Source organism: Hypomesus nipponensis, chromosome 17 (assembly GCF_054491055.1).
Source record: "Hypomesus nipponensis isolate SF chromosome 17, ASM5449105v1, whole genome shotgun sequence".
NCBI classification, from domain to species: Eukaryota; Metazoa; Chordata; class Actinopteri; order Osmeriformes; family Osmeridae; genus Hypomesus; species Hypomesus nipponensis.
This window is the reverse complement of record NC_140377.1, coordinates 15,799,729-15,816,145: the sequence shown is the minus strand read 5'-3', so window position 1 is coordinate 15,816,145 and position 16,417 is coordinate 15,799,729. Positions and strand designations below refer to the sequence as shown.

The 16,417-nt window shown below is 44.2% G+C and overlaps 1 pseudogene; it reads right to left on the bottom strand.

Annotated features, from left to right (window-relative positions):
* Positions 1-604: 604 nt before the first annotated feature.
* Positions 605-3,124, bottom strand: LOC146253696 (uncharacterized; annotated as a pseudogene).
* Positions 3,125-16,417: the final 13,293 nt, after the last annotated feature.

The window sequence follows — 16,417 nt, the reverse complement described above, 5'->3', positions numbered from 1 at the left end:
ACTCTACATGCAACATCCGTCTTAGAATGTTTTAGAACAACTGTAAACATGTCACTGGCCACAGAAACATCAGACAAGGTTAAGTCACGACATGGATCGAAAGTGGCACACCTGGAAGTGAATTCCCCACACCGCAGAAACCCATAGAAGGCCGTGAAAAATACTGCCTCAAGAAGAGTGTCGACGTAGGGCCCGAAGCACCCTTGTCTCAATTTGGACACCAGCGAGTGCAAGAGGGGTAAGGTGATTGGTAAGCGTTTATCTTTTGTCTCCGGACGCTGCTTCCTCAGCCCGTTCATCAGCAGGCGGATACTTGGGTTTCCGAGCAGGCTGCATGCTGAGGGCTCCGAACAACGTACGTTAAATTGAATGCCTGACACCAGTGCTTTAATGGAGGAGGGATGCAGCTTCCGTGATTCGAAGCAATGAACTATGAAGGCACACAAAACAGACATGTTCACAGGCCTAGGGCTCACGCCGAATGCGGCGCAGAAACCAGAAAATTGAGTCCATGCCCTGTCATAGGATTTTAATGTGGATGGGGCGATACCCTTCCTCATGTATTCACCAGCCGATACAACATACATGTGCAGCGCACCCGGGCCTAGTCTAGCACCGTCAGGGGGAAAGGCGGACACGCCAACCCGTCCGGTAACGCGTGAGGGCGCAGCATTCGGAACTCCTGAAAATTGAAACGAGACAGAGCGTCAGCGCTTCTGTTCTCTAGGCCTGGTATGAATGTGGCTCGCAATATGAAATTACCAAGCACGCTTGTCCACGTTAGCCGTCTGACTAAGCGATTAATGAAAGGGACCGAAGACCTCCCTTTGTTGATGATGTACACTGTAGCTTCGTTGTCACAAAACACGGTTATTTTCTTCCTGCACCATAAATGCCCCCACAACAGACAAGCAATCACAATTGGATACAATTCGTGTAGAGCAGTGGAGTAAGTCTCTGGAGCTAGAGAGACTATCTCTGCGGGCCATGCTCCGGAGAACCACTCGTTACCGTGAAACCCCCCGAACCCAACCGAAGGAGCCGCGTCGGTGTAAAAATCGAGAGCGACGGACGACTCCACGGAATCGTGATAGAAAAAACTGATACCGTTCCAATGCTCGCACAACACACTCCAGAAACGCAAATCCGATCGGCACCCGTCGTCCAACACCACGCAGTCTTGGAGATGAGGCACGCTTTTAGCCAAGTCCAACAGACGGGACACGAACGCGCGGCCCTGGGGTATGATGCGCATTGCAAAATTTAGATGTCCCAGCAATGAAAGCAGTTCACGTTTAGCCATCAAAGCGGCGCCCGAAGCGGCCTTCAGGACGCTTCGAACGCGCTCCAGTTTTTCCGCGGGTAACGACGCCTGCATGGAAACGCTATCTAGGTTGATACCGAGGAATTCCAAGGAGGTAAACGGGCCTACGGTTTTCTCCGCGGACAGCGGAACACCCAGGTGTCAAAACGTGTCCCTCAACACCGAGATACAGCGAGCGGGTGGAGACAACGGAAAATCCACCACCAAAAAATCGTCCAGCAGGTGCAAAACGAACGGCAGCCTGTGGACATTCACCAGGATCCAGCACAGCGCCTCCGACAGCGAGTCAAAAATACGCGGGCTGCTGCGGCAGCCAAATGCCAACCTGACGGAGAAGTACAGCTTGCTGCCCCACCTAACGCCGAATAAATGCCACTGAGAGGGGTGAAGAGGCATAACCTTAAACGCGTCGGTGATGTCGGCTTTCCCTAGCCACGCGCCCCTGCCTGCGGTTTTAATCATGCTGATTGCATTATCGACGCTAGCGTAGTACAGCGAAAACGGCTCCCGGGGAATCAAACTGTTAATGCTGGGCACGACGCCATCGTGAGGGGCAGACAGGTCAATAATGAGGCGTTTCTTGCCAGAATACTTGCGCGTTGCGACGCCTATGGGGCTTACTCGGTACGGGGCGAAAGGGGGCGCGAGAAAAGGTCCGATCATAAACCCTTTAGCCACTTCCTTCTCGAGGAGCGTTTTGACGACCGCCGGCTCTTTGATCGCCGTTTGCAGATTGGGGCACTCATGACTCACGTCAGGCAGATAACAAAGACCAGCAAGAAATCCGTGCACCAAACCATCGAGTAAATAAGACACAAAACAGCGATTGGGATGACTCCCCAACGCAGCAGAAAGTCTCGATACATTGACTGGGGTTGACGGATGTTTAATCATTTCCCCTTCGGAGCAGGGCGGGCCCGACGAGGGCACACAGATCGGGGATGAGCGTCCCCGCAATAACTGCAAGCATGCAGAAACCTACAATTAGTATACCCACAAACACTTTCGTTATACGTGATGCACAGCGAGGTGCTTGCAGCCGAGGAGGGCCGTACCTTCCTTCGACCGGCTTGACCGCCCGAGGTGGAGGCACCGTAGGCCGACCCCTCTGCTTTGAACGGCGGTGCAAATGCAGTCCTCGGGCACAGATTCACCGTGTGGGCCAACGAACCGCACACGGAACAGCACATCGGCACATGCCCGGTGAACACCCTGCTGACCAGATCGAGGTCGAGCACCGACCAATCCACACGAACGTTGAATTTTTGGATGTACAGTGCCGCCTTGGCAGAAAAGCATTTGTGGTACTCGTAGAAGAGGGTTCCGCCATAGCGCATTGCTAAATCGGAAATCAATGCTAGGTAGGTATCGAACTCCACGCGGCGCTCAGGGTAAGCCTCGCAGAGCGTGTCGCGGTATACGCCGAAAGCCACGTAGAACTCGGGCAGAGTCAGGTTTTTGGACATCCTGGGATCACACCCCTTGAGGAGCACGGACACTTCCCCGCACTCGACTACCCGCCTATCCACCGGATCCGCAGAGCATAGCAGTATTTTGACCAGATTGACGTCGGTACCTGCTAGGATTTGGCTCCTCAGATGGGCGGAAATGCCGGCAGCGGGAGACAGGAACGGCGCCCCAGAAGCGGCCGCTGGTAAGGCGGAAGCCAGAGTCCACCTAGGATTTGCTGCATACTCCAAGGCCGCAGGAGTGCTTCCGGACCCGGGAATCTGCGGAGCCAACGCCGTCGCCGACCTGCCCTCCAACGCGACGACACGAGCTCCCATGTCAGCCAGCGACACTTTGATGTCCAACAGGGCCGACAGCACCGGATCCGAACTGGAGGCGGACGCCGCCGGGGCCGGGGCCGGGCTCCTCCCCTGGACTCGAGCCCTTTTCCCGGATGCCGGTTGGGAAGAGGTGCCCCGTTTCCCCTTGCCTTTCCCTGCCGGAGCACTTGGGGGAGCGGGAGGAGCGATACCGCCGCACTCCATGAAAAAAACGAACAGTTCCTCGTGATTACATCCCCTGGGAGGTGACACACCCCGGTCGTACAGGGAGTCGAGGATGCGATGGACTGGCCAATCAGTGATGGTAGCCGATCTCTGGGCCAGACGCGAGCTGCGTCGAACTTGGCCATTCCCGTTGTCGCCGAGTTCCACGGAGGGTGCACCTCCGGGTGATCGATCGGAACCTCCACCAAACACCCCCAACAAACGGGTCGGCTCCGAATCAGAGGAGTCGCTCATGGCAAAGCCGAAACAAGACAACCAGAGACGCGGGACCAGAAACAGCAGTGGCAGCAGCACTGATCATACAACGACCGGGGTGAGTGTGTGCATATCCGCGCATCTTTTAAGGACGCCTTATCGGACGTGGCCCAATGGATATGCGCTGCTAACATGGGTGTGGTAGTGGGTGGAGTAAAGGAAGGTGGAGTAAGACGCCTTCCGTCCCCGTTACATGAATGACGCGCGCTGCCCGATTGCCCTGCCAGAACTAGCTGCGCTTATGTGTTCACCAGGAGAAATGCAGTCTCTGAAATGTGTATTTTTTCTAGCAATGAGTGGAATAACCATTGTCAGTAGATGCTTAAAAGCTGGAGGCGCAAAACGGGCAAAGTTTGCAAAAGCTGGGACATCTTCTGAGTTTAGCTCTTTGCATAAATTAGGATATGCCCCCTGTTTTTCACGTTGCATTAGCCACGGTTTACTCTAGAGTCTCCTCCTGGCTCGTCTTGATCGCTGTCTCTCCTGTACACGCCCAACAGCTTTGAAAGCCAGGTAGACCATGACTACTTTAACAACATTGATTAATCCCTCTACTTCGTCCATGTCAAACAAGGCAACCTGTTAACTTGTCTTTAAAAAAAATAGGCAACAAAAGTGTCTAGTTGTTTACAATTGGATACAGTCTGGGCAGTGTGGAACTAGCAGTTGGTTTTCTGAACATTCTAAAGACTGCAACCAACTACTGCCAACTTAGAATGTTGGGGCTAGTTGGGGATTGTCTGAGCAGTGTGCAAGTGGCTTAAGAGCACCACAACACAACTACTACCACTACTGATACTGCTATATCTTATGCCACACTACAACTACTAATTCTGAAGATGCTGCTAATATCTCTTTTGCTAACTACTATGCTAATGCTACTGTTTTGTTCTACTACGCCACTGAGTGCGTTCACTTGACTATGAGAAACCCGATAGCAATTGTCAGTTTATGCCAATAATACGATTACTCCGTTTACATGTGTACTTAGTTATGCGATTACTCAAACACGTCTACATGATTCTTTTTATGAATCGTTGTGCTCCACGGACAAAACTTGTACCTTCATTCTTCTGCAACAAAGTGTCGCCGTGTCTTCCTGTATCAGCCCTAATACTGCTGTATGTTTCCTTCAATCAAAACATTGAATCCTACTTAGAAAGACGAGTAAACGCACTCAATGATACATCTGCTACTCATATTACTATCCCAACTATAATTTCAGCTGTTAAAACTATAATATTCTTGTTACAACTGCCTCTGGAAATTGAACTGTTTCTTCGATTGCTTCACAACGTTCAAACGTATTCTCCCGCATTGTATTTAAGCACTGAGCTTTGTTAGATCAGTATGGAGGACCAAACCTGCCATATTTACAAATGAATGAATGAATAAATAAATGTCCACACCATGCATTTAGACATAACTAAATGAATACATGTACTAATTAATGCACAATTGTCAATCAATATAACATTATAATTTACATGTATTTATGTATTTATTTGTGTGTATTCATTTATTTATTAATTCATGTATTCATTCATTTATTCATTCATTTATTCCTGTATTTCTTCTTCTCAATATGTTAATGAGATGTGTCAATCAAAATAGGTAGGCGGTATTTGACACACCATTGGCTAATCGTTTTCAATGCTTTGTATTCGATTATGTAGCCTTACATCCATCCTTGCTGTCATGGACAACATAGCCTACATGGACAGGCTGGCCGACCTTGTTGACAAAGATTTAATTCACCATACATGATATTTCGATAAACAAACATGTTATAAAGATTTTACTACGTTAGTTGTGGGCTATCACTTAACACCCAACTGGACTACGCTGACCGGCCAACCATGTGTTTACCCCGATAAAAACGATATCCGATCAATTTCAAAATGTAAACATTTTAAAATAAAAAATCCTGATTGTTGATTGTCAAACCAACATATTTGTCCTGTGTGTAAGAGCGAGATAGACGATCTGTCATAGCCCCCAATCAAGCAGAAGAGAAATTTGTGAAGATTGACGACATAAAGTTAATCATCGAAGATGAAAAGTAGCTTAGTCCTAAATGGAGTTGTGTGCTCCACAGCACATATTTTACAACGACTACGGCAACAAAAGCCAAACATTGCCACGTTATGTTGGGAATGGGATGCCGTTGCGACGATTGTTGGAGCAACAAGTTGCCTAAATAGCCTGTAGCCTATGCCATGTTTATGTACCATGTCAGATTTACATGTATAAAAGGAAAGCTCAGAGAAGGTGAAAGTCTTGGTGACCGGCGTGGAGAAATGCACGTCTAGTGTGAACAGCATTGCGCCATTCGTAGCATATTGTGGCCCTCCAGGGCGCTTCTCAGCCAGTGTGTCCCAGCCGTTAACTAGATTGAATCTATGGCTCTGGATTGATTGCAATGTCTGAACATCAGTTTCCACGCCTACTAGCCTCCTCTCATTATCACATTGGGAACAATGAATGAATTAATGAATGAATAAATAAATGAATAAATAAATGAATATATAAATGAATGAATGAAAAAATAAATCAATCAATCAATAAATGAATACATAAATGAATACAAAAATAAATACATACATAAATGTAAAATGTATGTAACTATTGATTGACAATTGTGCATTAATTAATATGTATATTCGTTTATTTCTGTCTAAATTACGGTGGCCCTGAAGTGCAAATCACACCCCCTAATATGAGTACATCCCCCAAATGAAAACACTCCCCCCGAATAGTAGTAGTAGACTAACAAGAAATATGAAATTGATTGACGGAAGTACAAAATGCAATAGCCTGCCAGAGTAACGTGCACCAGAACATTTGTTTGGCTATCGAAGAATGTAGCAAATAGTAGGCTACTTAGGCAAAAGTATTTCGTGTTAAATGTAAAAAACAGAGTAACGTGACAGAGTAATGTGGACCAGGATATCCAGGTCCACGTTACTCTGTCATTGTGGCATTTCGTTCTTGTGTAGTGGACTATTAGTTTGTTCTTCTGAAAAGTCCTGCCTTCAACTGCGTTTTTAGCGTGCGCATAGGCTACTTATATTGTGAAACGTTAACAGCATATCTGAGATTATTTCATAGGAATGACCCTGATTAAAATAAAGAGTAGTGTCATGACTCCGAATTGTAAACATTAATGTTTCCTCTTTCCTTCCAACCAAAACGATCAAGTTCATGATAATGACAGAGTTGCGTGGACTAGTTGTTTAGCTATGTTTAACGCGTAATTTATGCTTTTGCATACGTAGCCTATGCTATGCTTCGATACCCAAATAAATGTCCTAGTGCACGTAACTCTGTCAGGCTATTGCATTTTTTACTTCTGTCGATCAATTTCTTAGCCTACTAGCATCCAATCAGCGCTAAAGTGTAGTACCTACCCTTTCCGTTCAGAGTTAATGTAATGTCGTTTTCCATTTGGGGGAGCTGTTTTTGTATTGGGGGGAGGTGAACAAGTCATCCGATTTGGGCGGAGTTAACTCCTCTTCGGGGGGAGTGTTTTCATTTGGGGGATGTACTCATATTAGGGGGTGTGATTTGCACTTCAGGGCCACCGTACTAAATGCATGGATGTGGACATTTATTCATTCATTCATTTGTAAATATGGCAGGTTTGGTCCTCCATAGATCAGTGGTGCTCAACCTTTTTTCAGTGATGTACCCCTTGTGAAATATTTTTTCAGCCAAGTTCCCCCTAACCAGCGCAGAGCATTTTAGATTGAAAAAAAGATGTATAGGCCTTAATACACAGCGCTATGCCATTGTAACGGATGTGTTCAGGGCATGAACAGGTACAACTCATGGGTGGGTTTTTATATTTATTTGCTCCTGCAGAAGACAATGAAACAACAAATTGCCATCTTATTTTCTCTCTCTTTGCACCTTAGCTTCCCTCAAGCAATATAAAATGTAGTGTTCATTCAACATTACATCACATATTCAATGCACACTAGCTACTAGCCAAGAGCTATTCAAATTTGACCAGAAAACATTTAGCAAATTAATGTTAACATCACGAAAAACTATAACCAGAGGAAATAACAGTGCCACCTAAACAGGGGTTCTCAAACATTTCAGCCGACAACCCCTAAAATAATGGTGCCAGTGACTCGCGACCCCCGCATCCACGGAGGTGGTTTACGTATACGTGGGAGTAAAAATAGGCCCTGGACTTTGATTCAGACCTGCCCACCAGGACCGGCCCCCATATACGCCACCACAGCTTTCCTGCCCTGCTAATGCATGCACATTCTGAGTTAGATGTGATGCTAGTTCGGAAGATCAATAGTTAATGCGAGCATGCGTAGCACCTTCTGACTTCAAGTTTCAATGACTTTATCCGTTATGTTAAATGACCAAACTACTTGCGGAATGATATGAAAGATGTGAATTAGAAGCACAAAACCTGTTGCCAATGACAGCGGTCATAAACTTTTTGCAGCAATGAATATCAAGAGATTACAGACCTGCGAACGCAGACATTTAACCTACATATGGCCCATACAAATCAACAGAACTTTTTGAACATTCTGAAGAGCCTTATAATAACTATTTTCAAAGGATTTTTTAATGGATGCTAATGATTATTCATCTTTAAAAATCTCACGTACCCCCTGGACTGCCTTCACGTACCCCTAGGGGTACGCATACCCCCGGTTGAGAACCACTGTGTTAGATGATGCAGTTCAGCTTCCACTAGGGCTGCACGATTATGGCCAAAATGATAATCACGATTATTTTGAACAATATTGAGATCACGATTAATTATCACGATTATTTGTTGATTTTAACCTAATCAAATTTGATGGTCACAATGTATTGTACCTGCAGAATGGATGTAAATAAAACTCAAAATATACAATCAATAAAAAACAAACGATCTCCGTCCACTCTAGCGTTTTCATATAATTTTCCAAATGTTTACCGTCCACACTAACACGGTACATGACAATCGTTGTCATGGTTACGCCACTCCTGACCTTCCCTCCCTCCCGCCACGGTGCCCTGTTTACATACTCCTCTGGCAATACTATTTGGTGTTTTTAAATTGTCCCACCAGCTAGCTGTTCAGCCAGGTCTCACCCAGCATCGCCGCTCTATGTTTCGTTTAAACCGTCTCCTCTGCCTTGTCCCCCTATCGTTCAGGCACACCGAGCAGGCTACAAAAATCACCTTCTGCGTAGGAGTAACGCATAGGCTATCTATTAAATGATAGGCTAATGCTTGTACCTGAAGTAGCCTACACTAACTAAACTGGTAAATAAATTATAGAGATGGAGCAGCATATTTCTTTCACCTTCCATGTTCATCTTGACATTAGCTAAAGCTACCCCCAATGCCATAGCAACTGAATGTCATAGTATCTGAAAAGCTCCGTGGACCCCGTCCACACAAGCTACGCAAACCCAGCGTTTTCAAATGTCTCCAGCTAGGAGAGCGTATTCGAAAAGCTCCGTTTTCGGTGTCCGATTACGCCGTATTAGTGTGAACGGGAGGTACAAACGCAGACATATGTATGCGTTTTTAAATGTACTCGACTCCATGCAGCGCCGTAGCCGGCTGCAGCCTACAAATTGGAGAAAGAGTTTATCATAGCCCAATACATAAAATGACAATGTTCCGACTTTACAGAGCCGTTTATAACTCTACAACTCTCATGCAACTCTCGCTGGTCGTTGCATGCAGCAGCAGCCGATGTCGAACGTACCTATTGGTTTACGGAGCGCTAGATTGGCTTTGCAAAAAATAACTTTGATACAGAGCGTTCTATTAACGGAATTACGCATTTAAAATATCGCTCGATCACGTGAATTTGATCGTGGGAAGCCGAAATCGTGATCGTGATTAAAATTCGATTAATCGTGCAGCCCTAGCTTCCACACTCCCTCTTTTGTGTGAATCATACATTTTAAAATTAATTTCAGCTTGCGGGTATTTTCTCATTTCTGTATTTTCAGCCATTTAAAAGAAATAATTTCAGATTTCAGCATTCCAACGCATTTTCAGCAAGAAATGCATGTTCTAGTTCAACTTCTTCTTATTCTATTTCTTCCGCACCACTTTTCAGCGCCTTCAAATCTTCAGCTATTAAAACCGTTCAGCTATCAAAAAATTCAGCAGTTTCAGGCCATGGGCGACATGACTTTTCAGCTTTGTACCTCTTATTAATATAAATCAATATTCATAATATTTTTAACATGGGTTTCCAATGGAGTTTTCTTTCAAATCCTTTCAAACTTCTTAAAACTTCTTCAACTTCCAAATCCTTTTTCTTCCTCAATCTTTCAGCTAGAGCCACCATTTAAACTTTAAAATGTTGACCAAACCCTAAACTATTCAGCTTTTTGATATCTATTCAACTTTTTTTATATCACTGATTATGTTTCATGACTTTTTCAAACCGTTTCTGAGATTTACATGGGTGTTTACCTGAAAGCCCAGAGTGCAGACTGAATCGCTTAGAGCGGAGGGGAGCTTCGGATGTCGTTGAAAACATATTTCTAGTTTGCCACCATTGCCACAATTTTCGCTCTTCATGCTTCGTTTTTGGATCAATAGATAGCTAGTTTTGTGCTGGTTGTAGACAGTTGTCTGTGGAATCCAAAAGACTTACACATTTGTTCAGAGCCCCACGAAAGCGAGACAAAGTCCAACTCTCGCCCCATAGAGTCCAATGCAAATGTGGTCACAAATTTGTCACAAAAAACAAAAAATAACAAGATTTATTAACTGCCGTTATAGTCGTATTTCTGAACGCACAGACATATAAAGGACATCTTTGGTTTCGGCAGAGTGTTGGGTCTCGGAAAATATCTTTATTTTTTGGATTGGACGTATAGTTTTGCGTCTAGGTTAACTTGTTTGAGGTGTGGATTCTTGCTAAATTTCTGATATTCTCTGCCCTCAGCGCATTAGCAGCCATAGCTGCACCATCACCGTGGCAACCACACAAACAAGCGCCAGTCTCTTACACAGGTGACTGGTATTAGCTGATTAGTGGAGACACAAGACAAGCGATTCAGTCAACTCGTCTCATTAAAAGACTAAGAGCACCACAACACAACTACTACCACTACTGATACTGCTATATCTTTTGCCACACTACAACTACTAATTCTTAAGATGCTGCTAATATCTCTTTTGCTAACTACTATGCTAATGCTACTGTTTTGTTCTACTACGCCACTGAGTGCGTTCACTTGACTATGAGAAACCCGATAGCAATTGTCAGTTTATGCCGATAATACGATTACTCCGTTTACATGTGTAATTGGGTGTGCTTTGCCTTCGGCAAGGGCACAACCATTGTTATCTCACATATATATTATTATTGTATTATTGTATATTACTATTGTTACTATTATTACTATTGTTTTCCTGTTTCTCTTTATTATTGTTGGAATGCTGCTTCAGCATTCCAAGTATTGTTCTTTGAATCTTTATTCAACTTAGGCCCCGTCCACACTAGCCCGGGTAAATACAAATACGCGTATTCGAATTGAAAACGATCTCCGTCCACACTAGCGTTTTCACATCGTTTTCCAAATGTTTGCCGTCCACGCTAACACGGATCTATGACAATCGTTGTCATGGTTACGCCACTTCTGTCCCTCCATCCCGCCACGCTGCTCTGTTTACATGCACGTGATCAGCTGAGACTGACACTTGTTTTGAGGTAAAAAAAAACTGTCATACAAAAAACAGTTACACTATAACTGTACTATACAAACTATAGTTTTTTGGCTACAATGGCTCAACCAAAGGCAAGTTTTTTTTCATGGACAGATGAAGAGGTGGAATATTTTTCGCGAGGTTAACTCAATAATATAAAGCACAGAAATCAATGGAAAACATAGACTGGGAAAGCTGTGTGACCAAGTATGGGGATATACAGCAACGGTTTTCAGCTGAGTATCCTAGCACTAGTGATGCAAATGAGAATGGTTTCCCTCACAAGGTGGAGGATATCACCAAAACAGCCCTAACCACGAAGCTAAAATCAATTAGGAGTAAGTACAGGCATGCGGTGGACTCCGGGAAAAGAAGTGGCCATGGACGAGTCGTTCTTCTCTTTTTTGAGATGTGCGAAAAAATATGGGAAGGATCTCCCGCAACAACAACACTTGTCTCTGGCCTGGAGACAAGTGACATGGTGGATCCCGATACCGCGGTAAGTTAAACCACTTAGTATGATTTACATTAATTTGGCCTAATTGCGATGACGAACTGTTGTTAGATTTGAATCGTACGGAAACTCGTATACCCAGTTACTGATATAACCTAGAGAGGGAAATATCTACGAGTAATAGCCTGAACTTTGTCCATAACGGTAACCAAAGAAAAACAGATATTTAGCTAGCCTATAGTTACAAATCTTACGACCTACTAGTAATTTGCATACCAATTAACCTCTGACTGATGTTTTGTAGGAGAAAGGCCCTTCTTCGCCTCCTGAGAGTGTTTTTTTGCAGTTTTTTGCAGAGAAATTTGCAGTGTCGCAGAGACAAGCTCCCTGCCTATCTGTCAGCTCACAGATTTGACAGGTTAAAAAGAAGACTTCCCCATGAAGACCAAGAAGCGCGGATTGCACAGGAGGAGAAGCAAATGAAAAGGCAGCTGCTTCAGCGAATGGAAGACACTGAGCGGGAGTTTTCGGCCAACATGTCCAGACTAACAGGGACAGTAGAGAGGCTGACTAATTCTATTGTAGATGGCTTCGCAATGATGCAACAGTCCATGTTCCCACCTCAATATCTCCTGTACAACCAGAGGAGCAGCCATCCCTATGGGCACACCCCTGCCATGTCCCCTGCCATGTCACCTTCCATGTCACCTGCCATGTCACCTAACCCATCTCCCAGCCCTTCCACCTCAGCACAACCGAACCCTTTCCCTTTCCCCCATTATTATGAAGAGTAGGCAGTGGAAGAAGAAAAGAGCACTGATCTTCAAATCTGGTCTGTCTGTCTCAAATCAGCTCATGTTATTTTATTAAACATTTATGTTAGTATTAACAGCTTTTATACATTTACATTTGATCAAATACCATTGTCTTGTCTGTCCACATTTTTTTAAATGTACTGTTTCCACTGAGTTTAGGCTAATGTAATGTGATATTAGGGAACATCTTCCGGCATCAAATAATTAAACACACAGTAAAAACTGGATAATAATGTAGCTAGGCTATTTGAAATTACAGTTAGGCGTAGAACAGAAACAAGCACTGAATGTCATAGATCCAGATACTTGGTGAGTACATGTCGGATTAGTCGCCCCTCTGACTCGTTGCACTCAGTGGGCCTACAGCTGATTTGCTGAGTTGGAGGCTGAAAGTCTCGCTCGTAGCGAACAGCCGCATCAACATTTGGTTGCCTGACTGCTTTGTTGTTCAGCTCACAAAAATTGTGTAAAACAAAGCAAGCAATTATGACCAGGGGTAAATCATCCAGATTCAAGTCCATTGGTCTCCGTAGTGCACCAAAGCGCGCCTTCAAGCGTCCAAAGGCGCATTCGATGACCATCCGTGCTTTGCAAATGGACAGTCCAAAGTACTGCTCTTGGGGTGTCAGTCCACCGCTTGCATATTCTTTCATGAGATAGGGCATTAGAGGATATGCTGGATCCCCCAACAAAAACACGGGGACTGGGTTTTCTCCCTCAACTACTACCTTTGGACATGAAGGAATCATGCCATCTTTCAGGTGCTTATTGATCCTAGAATTTGCAAATACGCGAGCATCGTGGACACTGCCGGGCCATTTCACCACTACATCAATAAAGCAGTATTTGTAATCACAAACAGCTTGTACGTTAAGTGAGTATCTGTTCTTTCTGTTGATAAAATCAGATGAATTTGAAGACGGTTGTTTTATGTCTGTGTGTGCCATCGACAGCTCCTATGCACTGGGGTATGCCATAGCTTTGGTAAAAATGACTGGTAAGGTCCGCTACTGCAGGCTCAGTGAGTGGCAAGGTGATGTACTCAGGGCCCAGGTGATTGGTGATTGCTGTACAAACCTCCCTGACAATTTTCGAGACCGTTTGACGGGCCAAGCCAAATGAGTTTGCGGTTTTGCGCAGCCTGCCTTTGTCACTGAGGTAGTACATCGTACAGGCCACCTTCTTCAACACGTCCACTGGCTCTCATTCGGGTTGTCTGTCCTTCAATATGTGGGCGTAACATGGTACTTAATCGGTGAAGGCTCCCTCTCGACATCCTGAAATTCTCTCTCCACTCCTCGGGCAATACTACTTGGTCTTCAAAATTGTCCCACCAGCTAGCTGTTCGGCCAGGTCTCACCCAGAATCTCCGCTCTATGTTTAGTCTCATTCTCAACCGCCTTCTCTGCCTAAGGCAGTGCTTTATTGTCCCCCTATCGCCCAGGCACACGGAGTACAGCGCTCGCCTTCTGCGTAAGAGTAACGCGTATCTATTGAGTGATACTATTTGTACCTGAAGTACACTTACTAAACTTATAAATAAGTTATAAAGACGGAGCAGCATATTTCTGTCACTTTCCATCTTGACGTTATGACCTCGAGAGCGCAAGCTACCCCAGTGCCATGGCAACTGAGCGTCATCGTATCTGAAAAGCTCCGGGGACCCCGTCCACACTACTACGCATACCCGGCGTTTTCAAATGTCTCCGGCTAGGGGAGCATATTTGAAAAGCTCAGTTTTCAGTATCCGAATACGCCGTATTAAGGCCGTTATATGGTACTCCGTACTTCACGATTACGGACACATGGGAAGGGCCTACGCATAGATGGAACGCCCTGGAACGCCCTCTCCGTCTCTGCGGGGCCGTCGGAGAGCTCTCCCGGGCACCATTGAAATTCCTGTCGATCCGTCATGCCGTGCTGTACAGCGACGGATACCCCTTGGCCGTGATTGGTCCGCTACGACATCATTTCCAAACGACATCATTTTCTCTAAGGTCGTCTTCTTGGAGAGAAAGTTTATTGTGAGCTAGTTTATGCTCTTCTCTAGCGAATTCAGAAACGTGACTTTGTTGTCTGTGCACTGACTGCCACAGTTTAGTGACCTAGAATAGGTAGTTTTGACTGTACATACAGTTTGTATGGATCTTTTTGTTTTCAATTATATCAGTCTTTTTGTTTATCATTTTTCACATTAAATTATACACTTGGTGGTGGAGAAATGAATTCACAAAACCAGAACCTTGTCTATATCGCAGGGGTGTCAAACTCATTTTCACCGAGGGCCACATCAGCATTATGGTTGCCGTCAAAGGGCCAGTTGTAACTACAATGTAACGTCAGTAACGATGTAAAAACATGGTGTTTTTGTTGTAGCTTTTGTGAACATAGGGCCTATTATGCTGCAATTGAAGTCCGCCTTTTAATTCTTGGACAATCTGCTGTTTTTCATGGAGGATAAATGTGCACATTTTTCTCAGTGTTTGGTGACAAAATGCAAGAGCGCATAGCGCAAGAGCAAAACTTTTTGTTGCCCTTTATTTGAACGCAGAATAGCTTTTTGAGCTTTAGCCTATATGTAAAATAAACATTGCCTTTTTCCAATTGGTAAAACCTTGTCTAATGAAGGTGATGTCTTCATTATTTCTGGCTCCAAATTGTTGACAAGGGAAGCAGAAACATGCTAGCTTGGCTGAGTACTCTAACCAAGTTCGAGAGTGATACCAACTTAGGTTGAATGCCTGAGGACCTTGACTGAAAATGCACATGGGGTACGTTCGCAGAACCGGCTGCATTGGAGTGCTGTCATTCAAACCATGCTCGCCTTCACCCAGTTAAACTTTGCGTTTAACACTGATGTGCATACACTGCTTTCTAGAGGCGGGATGTCGTCACTTTGCCGTAACACAATCGAAATGCATGGTGAGAGATGTTGTTTATGGTCAATGCACGCTGTAAAGCAGCGTAGACTTATTTCAATAGCCCATTAAGCTTCCGCGGGCCACATAAAATGACGTGGCGTTTGAACGTTGTGAAGCAATCGAAGAAAATGTTGAATTTCAAGAGGCACAATACATATCACAAATGTAAGGAATGAGACAGCTATATACATTTATTCTATATACATTTATTCATTTAGCAGACGCTTTTATCCAAAGCGACTTCCAAGAGAGAGCTTTACAAAGTGCAAGTTAAGCAAGTTACAATTACACAAAATATATAAGCAGAGTGGTTGTGTAAGCTACCACTCTGTATCAGCAGTCATTTAATACTTCCATACACTTAAGCATTCTACCGCCCTTATACTGTTTGCAGAACATTATAAATCAGTTTATAAATCTCGTTTCAGTGCCTTCAAATCTTCGGCTATTAAAACCGTTCAGCTATCAAAAAATTCAGCAGTTTCAGGCTATGACTGTTGTGACTTTTCAGCTTTGTCCCTCTTATGCTTGAATTAATATAAATCAATATTCATAATTTTTTTTACATAGGTTTCCAATGGAGTTTTCTTTCAAATCCTCTCAAACTTCTTAAAACTTCTTCAACTTCCAAATCCTTCTTCTTCCTCAATCTTTCAGGTAGAGCCACCATTTAAACTTTAAAACGTTGACAAAACCATAAACTATTTTTTTTTAATTCAGCTTTTTGATATATATTTAACTGTTTTCAATATCACTGATTACGTTTCATGACTTTTTCAAACCGTTTCTGAGATTTACATGGGTGTTTACGAGAAAGCCCAGAGTGCAGACTGAATCGCTTAGAGCGGAGGGAAGCTTCGGGTGTCGTTGAAAACATATTTCTAGTTTGCCACCACTGCCACAATTTTTGCTCTTCATGCTTCGTTTTTTGA